The following is a 10129-nucleotide window of genomic DNA, read 5'->3' as shown; positions in this document are numbered from 1 at the left end:
ACGCACCTTCCTCTCTCTTCACCTTCTCTCTCGACTCGGATGAAAATAGCAAAATCACAGACCCTTTTCGCCTTCCCCAGACTGTGCATGGTCAATTTGGGAAGGGAAATTAATACCCTGTACCCCCCATCTGGATTCAACCTTTTAAAGTTTGTCTTCTTCGTTCCTTTTCTGACTTCGATTTGAAAAATCTTAATGAGCTTTGGGCGTTTGTGAAGTCCAAATCTTGCTTTATCAGTTGCTTTCATTTTCGGGTACAAGGATTTTTGTTTCTTTCCCCTTTTTCGGATCGATGACAGAAAAAAGCTCTCCAACGTTCGGATATAGCACGAGCTTTGACTCGACTTTGAATCTTGGTTTTCAAATCCCTCCCAATTTCAAACCCAAAAAAAGAAACCCTAATCTAAACCTTATAAATAATCGTTTTCTGAAGTAGAAGGGGGAAGTTTTAGCCGCCCGGGAAATTCCCTAAAAAATTTTAAGTCCTTTTAGCTGCCTTGAATCCTTGAAAATATTAAGTTCTTCAACCGCATCAATTTCCCCTAAGATATTAGCCCACTGTTTTCCTAATATTCGAAGTATCGATTCATTTTCTATTTCTCATCTTTTACCTTTTTCGCTGTTTCGGACCCGAGTGGTACCAACTAAGGAGTTTGTGGTGTTTCGAGGAAGATCGGAGACTCGAAGCCTCACTTCGCTGCACCCGAAGCAGGTGATTCTCCTTTCCCTTTTATGTCTTTATTTTACTTTTCGATTTAGTGGTTCTGTGTTATTTCAAGTACTGCTTTTTATGTGATTTGTGTACATAGTCTGAATATCTGTGTATGTGTTAGAATGGTTGGTTTCCTATTTTGTTAAGTTTACTAGGCACCATTTGAGGTAATTAGTCCCCTGTTTGGTTCAGTTTCTTTTCTGGTAGTTACTTTCTTGTTTTGGTTCAGTTTAATATGCTTTAAGTTTGGTTGCATTTTTTTTTGTTGTTGTTCAGTTGACTTAAGACATTTAGTCTGTTTAGCATGACTGGTTGTTAGCCTGGTCCGTTTTAAGCATGTATTTGGGCATTATATGAATATGATTTGTCTAGTTTAAACGCGTGTCCTGTATTAATATACTACCATCGTAAGAGTAGTTAGTCGATTATTACGTAATAGGGTCTAGGCATGATTGGATTCAGTTTGGTTAGGCATAATAGTGTAATCATCCTGCCTTTATCTTGTTGCTTATTTGAGTAAAATGGACTAAAGGACATAAGAAATAAAACTGTTTCAAGCTTAGGCGTGAATTCTATTAACCCGAGAATTTGGAGTATCTGTATGAATTGTAGAATATGGTCTAATGAATTAGTCCACTGTATTTGAACCTGGCATCCCATCTCTGTGTCTGTAAATATGTCCATTTGGAAATATGAATATCTTTGTCGAATACCACTGCTGTGTGTGAATCAGTGTTGATGTCAATTGGTCCAATCAAGCATGTTTATGTTTTAATTCAGTTTTTTGTTAATTTGAAACTGCTTTGCATAAAGTTTGGTCAGTTGAGTTGAAATAATAACATGGTCAAGATATTGTTGTTTCCTGAATCTCGCTGTTTTAAGCCCAGTCTCTCGGCCTCCTTTATCATCTGGGTATGCCATTCAATTTATATTGTATTAGGTGTAGTCCCTAGTTAGTTTGGGCAGAACAATGGCTTAAATGGTTTGAGTGCGGTGTTGGTAAAATCTGAATCTGTTGAAACCTTCTTTTACTCGAGTGGAGATTTGGAGACACAAAAGACCACCCTATTTTTTGAGTGCAGTTGTTTTCCCTTATACGATTCCCTGCATGCAAGCATTCCTCTAAACCTGATCAGCCCCTTTCAAATGGTATAATTTCAGTCGGGTTTGTGGGATTAGGTGCTGTCTAGGCTTTAATGAATGCTGAAATGATTCTTTCTGGAAACAACTAAAATATGAACTGAAATGCGATGATGTTTTGCTATAGCTTTAGTATGGTAAGTCACTGGCAGTGATGATATTTTGCTACAAATATTAGTGTTCTGCTTTGTTAATTTAAAGAATATGAGCTGGAAAATGTGCCTGAATGCCATAAAATCCCTCCTGAATTCAGTAGATATTTGTATGTCATGTTTGGACTTGGTAGGTATCATGAATTAGCAGCACACCCTTTTTTTTAACTATGCACGTGCAACATATACAAAATGCTTTATTTGAATTCTTCAAGTGGTTGGATGTTACGAGTATGCTTAGTCTGGATCATATGCATTTTCGTGTGAGTAAACATGTATGGTTGAATCTCGGGTATTGTTTGTTATCAGTTTGGTGTTGTATAAACTTTGTGCGCTATTGCAAGTATAGTTCAGTTGGTCATGTATATTTATGTATATTACCGGTAAACCTTTATGAGAACACGTTGATGGGGAGGTTAGATTGGTCATTATGGATCAAGCTTGAACTCTCCCCGATGTTAGCCATGCCTGGGATTCATGAAATCCCTTGGAACTTGTGCAACATCGGGAAGACGGGGGCGAAAGCTTTCCAATATTAACCTTCTATACATCCCTATGAATGTGTATACATGAGGTATACTTAAAATATACACAGAATATATACAATCTATTGATCTGTTTTGAATATATATTCTACATGTTTAACCTTATTCATCGATTAGATACTAATTATTTTTCTTTCGTTTTTATGCATGATCATCGCATACGAGTCCGAGGGACTCGTCTTCTTCCGTATTTGGTGTTGGGCTAAAAGCCCAACAGGACTCTTTTCTCTCTGTCCAGCCTTCCCCTGTCCGCAGCAAGTATATACAAAAATATTATGGGCCGAGGCCTATATAGCAGCAATAGCCCACAGCAATACAATGAAAATTACTGGGCTGAAGCCCAACAACAATCTGATCATAGCAGCCTTGAAATGGGCTGAGCCCATTTAAATTATTTACTCCTCTATTTTATTTTTTTATGCATTTAATTTGTATTGCATGACTAACACTTGTTAATTTAGATGAACCTTAGTGAAGTTAGTGGGGTTTAGTCTTAGTAATGGGTAGTAAACCAATAATTAATTCCATAGGTTTCATTCTTGTTTTTATTTTACGTTAAAATTATTTGTAATACTTATAATATTCATCTTTCATTAGAATAATTGAATTTCAAAATAGCATATTTTGAGCTAAAGGAATTGTGCTTTATTTTACTATCTTAAAAATCTCAAAACGTCACTAGTATGTAAATATTAATCCAAGCATATTTTATAAGCATTATTTAGTTGATCCGATTATTGTCACGTCCCAAAATACCCCCTAGACGTGACTGGCACCCAGCAAACACCACCCGCCAGGCGAACCATATATCATACTCTTAATCATTTACAAAAGCACTAAAAGAAAATAAGTGCAGGTCCAACAACGTTATTAATTATAAAAATGCGAAATAGTCGCCAACCAAATCCATAATCGATTTATGAAAATCAACCAACGCTAAGATAAAAAGAATCTCTAGCCCACATCCCACGCTAAGACCATGGAGCATCTAACAGAGTTACATGAGTTTGAGTGTCGGGCATGTAAACCCAAAATAAAAGAAATAACTAGAAATAAACTAGATAAAGCTGAAATGGCTGCCTCCACGAACAATGCGGTGGCTCACCTCAGCAACAGAATCCACTCACGAAGTCTTCAATTACCAGCCTCGTTCTCAACGACAGTATCTGCATGGACATGCAGGTAAGGAGTGAGTTATACATAAATATAACCCAGTAAGATCCTCGACCCGCCACTTCAAATACCCCTGGAACAAGTGTTAGAAAATACAAACACACAACAAGCACAAAAATATTATGCATATGAATATATGATTGTATAATAGCAACTAAGGTCCAAAATATCATCAATGAACACAATCCCAAAATGGTCTAAGTATGACTTGAATACCCTGTTCATGAGGTCCATAAATGTTGCGGGGGCATTAGTCAGCCCGAATGACATCACCAAAAATTCGAAGTGCCCATATCTTGTCCGAAAAGCTGTCTTTAAGATGTCCTCAGTCTTGATTCTCAGCTGATGATAACCTGATCTCAAGTCGATTTTGGAAAAATGAGTAGCACCTTGCATTTGATCAAACAAAGCATCAATACGAGGCAATGGATACTTATTCTTGATAGTCGCCTTGTTCAGTTGCCTGTAGTCAATGCACATTCTCATCGTGCCATCTTTCTTCTTCACAAATAACACAGGTGCACCCCAAGGCGATACACTAGGCCTAATGAACCCCTTATCAAGTAGCTCTTGGAGTTGAACCTTCAGTTCTCTCAACTCGGCTGGAGCCATACGATATGGAGGAATAGAGATAGGTTGAGTCCCTGGAACTAAATCAATGCTGAACTCGATTTCTCTCATCGGGGGTAGGCCGGGTAAATCTTCAGGGAAAACATCTGCAAATTCGCGACCAACAGGAACACTATCAATAGTAACATTCTCCGCCCGAGTATCATGAACGGTGGCAATAAAACCCAAACACCCATGATTAATCATTCGGCGTGCCTTCACATAAGATATTATTTTTCCTTGAGTCACAGGAGTCATGCCTTTCCACACTAAAATTTCTCCAGGAAAATTAAAACGTATAAGCTTAGCATAACAATCAACCGATGCATAACATGATGCCAACCAATCCATGCCCATAATCACATCGAAAGCGGACATCGGTAACACACATAGATCAACTACGGTGTCCCTGCCCTGAACAGATATCACACAATCTCTATAAACTCTATCCACTAATATACTCCCCCCACTGGGGTTTCTACCACATACAACACATTAATAGACTCAACTCCTCGTTCTAAGAATATAGCAAAAGAAGGAGATACATACAAATACGTAGAACCAGGATCAATAAGAGCATATGCACCATGAGACCCAATAGTAATAATACTTGTGACTACTGCATTAGATGCCTTGACATCCTGTCTGGTCATAGCAAAGAATCTCGGCGGTCCACCCCCTCCCTGAGCAACCTGTGTACCCTGTCGACCCTGTCCACGAGCACCCTGTGGAGCGGTCCTAGCTGGCTGAATCTGACCCTGTGTAGCTGTAGTAATTCCCTGCGGCTGTGTAGTAGCTCGACTAGCACCAGAATTTCCTTTAGGACAGTATTTAGCAATATGCCCCTTTTCACCACAAGTAAAACAAGCCCCATCTGCCCCAAAGCAACGACCATTGTGATTTCTACCACAGTTAGAACACCTCAGATGATAACCTGACTGATATGAGCTATTACCCTCCGCTGCATCTACTGCTGGCCCTGTCTAGCGGAATAACCACTAGAAGACTGCACCACTGATTCTGACTGTGTAGATCTGGACTGCCCACGATAAAAACCACTCTTGCCCCCAGATGGAGCACCACTAAACCCACCTGTGTTACGTGGCTTTTTGCTTTCACGCTCAACTTTGTCCATCTCTAGATAGGACTCGTAATGGAGAGCAGTGTCAACTACATCTGAATAGGTACCATATCGCACATCTCGTACCACAGGACCACGATGGCGATGATCAAGTCCATCCACAAATCGTCTCACCTTCTCTCTCGGATCCTCTACCAAATAAGGTACATACCTGGATAAATCTGTAAACTTGGCCTCATATTCTGTAACGGTCATAGTTCCCTGCCGCAGATTATTGAACTGACGTCTCATGTCATCTTGCTTGCTTAATGGAATAAACCTGTCCTTAAACAGTGCTAAAAATTCTGACCAAGTAATAGGTGGTAACCCTGCTTGTCTACCTCTCTGAATCGAAATCCACCAAGACTCTGTAGACCCTGAGAATAAGAAAGTGGCAAATTCCACACCACGAGTCTCCTTCAGCCCCAACGTAGTCAATATCTTTTCACAACGATCAATGAACTTCTGAGGTTCAATAGAAGTAGGTGAAGCATCAAACTCTGGTGGCTTAAGATCCATGAAATTCATAAACTCCTTAGATTGCCCTGCAGACTGGACAACCTGTTGAGGGGCCAACTGAGGTGTCTGATTAGCTGCAACATTCAACTGAACTTGAGCTTGTGCTTGTGAAGTGGCCTGAGGACCTGGAATTCCACCATGATTAGGCCCCAATGCCTCCAACACATTCAATAATCTGGTCACCACCTATGCGGGCATAGAAATAGTAGGGGCGGCAGCTGGTGCCGGTGGATTGTTCTGAACCACTTGTTCCTGCACTTGCTCTGACGCAACTCGGGGCTGACCCCCATTCACAACTTCAGGCTGAGGAGTGGCCTGAGTCCTAGTCTGAGCTCTAGTCTGATGAGCACTAGCTTGGCTACCACCGCGGGTAGCACTCTGTCCAGCACCACGTTTAGCAGATGAAGATGCGCGTTTCTTAGCCATCTGCGAAATAAATATTACAAGGTTAAACTTGATTCATCTCACGCACGAACAAGGAATGAAAGAAGGGAAACTTCCTAGATGTCCAGTAGCCTCAAGGTCATAAGTATGGGCGCCTACATACCCATGAACAAGACTCTACTAAACACTGCTCCATGGACCCGGGACTTAAAGCCTAAGCTCTGATACCAACTTTGTCACGTCCCAAAATACCCCCTAGACGTGACTGGCACCCAACAAACACCACCCGCCAGACGAACCATATAGCATACTCTTAATCATTTACAAAAGCACTAAAAGAAAATAAGTGCAGGTCCAACAACGTTATTAATGATAAAAATGCGAAATAGTCGCCAACCAAATCCATAATCGATTTATGAAAATCAACCAACGCTAAGATAAAAAGAATCTCTAGCCCACATCCGACGCTAAGACCATGGAGCATCTAACAGAGTTACATGAGTTTGAGTGTCGGGCATGTAAACCCAAAATAAAAGAAATAACTAGAAATAAACTAGATAAAGCTGAAATGGCTGCTTCCACGAACAATGCGGTGGCTCACCTCAGCAACAGAATCCACTCACGAAGTCTTCAATTACCAGCCTCGTTCTCAATGACAGTATCTGCATGGACATGCAGGTAAGGAGTGAGTTATACATAAATATAACCCAGTAAGATCCTCGACCCGCCACTTCAAATACCCCTGGAACAAGTGTTAGAAAATACAAACACACAACAAGCACAAAAATATTATGCATATGAATATATGATTATATAATAGCAACTAAGGTCCAAACCACTGTTTATCAAATATATTATATATCTCAACACAATTTACACTACAACCGTCATAAGTGGCAGTTAAAGAATTAATCAACACCATGAATCCACGACAGCATACACAATGTGCCAAATATGACAGGAAGCATACACAATGCTGAGGGAAGCATACACAATGCCCCAGTATCATCAAGAAGCATACACAATGCTAAGGGAAGCATACACAATGCCCCAATATCATCAAGAAGCATACACAATGCTAAGGGAAGCATACACAATGCCCCAATATAATCAAGTAGCATATACAATGCCCCAATATCATGGCTCACAACTATATCACATCACAAAATAATTTATAAAGAGAGTTTTGGATTATTTGAAAATAAAGTATAAGCGGCTGGCCTGAAGGACCACCGATTCTGCCAAGCACACGCTCGTCCTAACACATGGACCAGGCAGAGAAAACATATTTTTAAAACGGGTTTTGAAAAGCAAGTACCCAAAGCTTAAAGTCTCACTTACCTCAAATTCACAATTCAAGCACACTTCCCCAAAAAAAAATCAAAACTGCGTTCTCGGGTCTCCGGATTGCCTCAAACTACACAAAAACGGATTTAGAATGGTCAAAACCCTTAGGGTAACCCACTTCTATATTTTTAGAGGCTTAAACGGTTAAAGTCAAATTTTAAAGGACGAAAACAACCTCTGGTTAATGTGTTCAAAATCCGACAAGACTTATGTTTTCTGAAAGGCCTTAACGAGAGGATTCCAACGATATATAGAAGTCTAAAATCCGACGCTATTTGCCCTTTCAAATCAATGATTTTAGTTGAAGAACCCTAGAACTAAACTTTCTCAATTCCTCAAAATATCCCCATGTTTTCAGCATAAAGATTCACCCATAATTATGTAATAAACTTAGATAGAAGATCAGAGGCATTACCTTGATGATTTGGGTTGAAAATCCTTATTTTTCTCCCCTCTTTTTCTTCCCTTCCTTCTACTGCGTTTTTTTTTCTTGTTTCTGCTTCTATTGTTTCTGTTTTCTGTTTTCACGTCTGATGCATCAGACTTTTATTCCTTTTTCTCTTTATTTTCTTTTTCTTCTTTTTGTGGGCTTGGCCCACATCTCTTTTTCCCTTTTTTTTTTTAAAGGACCCTTTAATCCTCCTTTTCTTTTATTTTGTACCACTTAATTCTTCTATATATATATATATATATATATATATATATATATATATATATATATATATATATATATATATATATATATATATATATATATATATATATATATATTTCCTTCTTTTATTTAAATTACCAACTAAGCCTAAAAAAAAATATGGGTTATTACAATTATACATATTTTTAGCCGAACATAGTTAAATAAAGTTAAAGAAAGAGAGAAAGAAAACTCATGCCCTTTTCATCATATTAAAAGATAAGTCTAGACTTTTCTACATCGCCATATTCATATAAATAATTTTTATCTAAAGTTCAAAATTGCTAAATCTCTTTTTAAAAGCTATTATTTATAGGCAAATTATTATATTTCCTACAAGTCTTATTTTGAATAGCATTTACTATATTTTCATATAAGGCCTTAGCAACATTTCTAAGCTTTATTTTAAATAGCATTTAAAATCTTCTTTTATGCAAGTTATTATATTTTCTACAAGTATTATCTTAAATAGCATTATTATTGCTTTTATCTAAAGTCTAAGCAACTTTTATAAGTCTTATTCTAAAATAGCATTTAAAGTCTTCTTTTATGCAAATTATTATATTTTCTGTAACTCTTATTTTTAGACAACATTTTTATTTTTCTTTTAAATCCTTAGCAATATTTCCTAGCGGTTCTTTCTAAAATTTAAGCACTATATTTGCACCTTTAGCCTTAATTAATTAACCTAAGTTTGGCCGGATAACCGTAGTTAACAGATTCTAGAGGATACCTAACCCCTTCCCTTTAGGATAATTAGAACCCTTACCTAGAATTAAAATTTAAGCAGACCATTAACGGGGTTTAGTTAGCTTTACCTTAGTTAATAATTAGGTGCCCTAATTCACCTTATAATCAATTAGGTGGCGACTCCTTAAAATGAAGCAAAATAGGAATTTCCAATATGTTTTACTCTAATTTAACCCGTTTAAATGGGGTATAACAGCTTGGCGACTCCGCTGGGGAACTTAGGTTCTAAACCATAACAATCTAGGTTAATTAATTGGATGTTTTGTTTGTTTATTTTGTTTTATTGTTTCTTTATATGCTTGTAAATGTTTTTTTGCCTTTGCTATGTAATATGTATATTTTGCTTTTATTAAATTGGCATTCCGCTCATACTTCCTCCACTCCTAGAAAATTCACACAAATTCACACACTTAAAGCGGTTTCGCGGTTCGCGGCCGTGCACTACTAAAATACCCTTTTAGCTGGATCGATCTTGTGGATTTAGTCGATCGGTGGTGCAGTAGACAGCCACAGACTTTCCACTCCCAAGTTGTCTGCTTGGGGGAGCCTTGCGTCATAGGAAGCCAACCCTAGTCAGCCTAAGATAGAGCTAAACCAAAACCCTTTTTAAGAACATGCATCACGGAAACCTAGGAGGCTTAATACCCAAGGTGTATTAAGTGCATTAGTCAACCTCGTCCAAATGTCCGAGTGGGTCTATGACCCCAAGCGACGGTTATCACGTTATGTGCATTGATTTGAAGGATAAACATGTGTGTTATGTGGACCATGTGCTATTTAGGTAGAACTAACCGTTTGTGAACACAGGTAGCCATGAGCCAGCACAATATTTATTCGAGATTTAGCATGGTTTTGAGCGTCCCTCCCTAATTAAAAGCTTGGTGGATTGATTTGGGGGACTACAGACAGCGGATGGTACGTGGAGCATTGGGGCATTTACCGTCTTTAATGGATATCCAACCGTGTAGAGACATCATCGAGGCA

At 38.4% G+C, this 10129-nt stretch overlaps 1 long non-coding RNA gene across 1 annotated transcript; it reads right to left on the bottom strand.

The window, feature by feature from the left end:
* Positions 1 to 3439: 3439 nt before the first annotated feature.
* On the bottom strand, positions 3440 to 8369 carry LOC132642305 (uncharacterized). Its single transcript, XR_009583098.1, has 3 exons — positions 8117 to 8369; positions 7696 to 7771; positions 3440 to 3715 (listed from the first exon to the last, which is right to left on the bottom strand). It is a non-coding gene; the product is annotated as an uncharacterized LOC132642305 (long non-coding RNA).
* Positions 8370 to 10129: the final 1760 nt, after the last annotated feature.

Source organism: Lycium barbarum, chromosome 5 (assembly GCF_019175385.1).
Source record: "Lycium barbarum isolate Lr01 chromosome 5, ASM1917538v2, whole genome shotgun sequence".
Taxonomy (NCBI): Eukaryota; Viridiplantae; Streptophyta; class Magnoliopsida; order Solanales; family Solanaceae; genus Lycium; species Lycium barbarum.
This window is presented reverse-complemented; position numbering and strand designations above follow the sequence as displayed.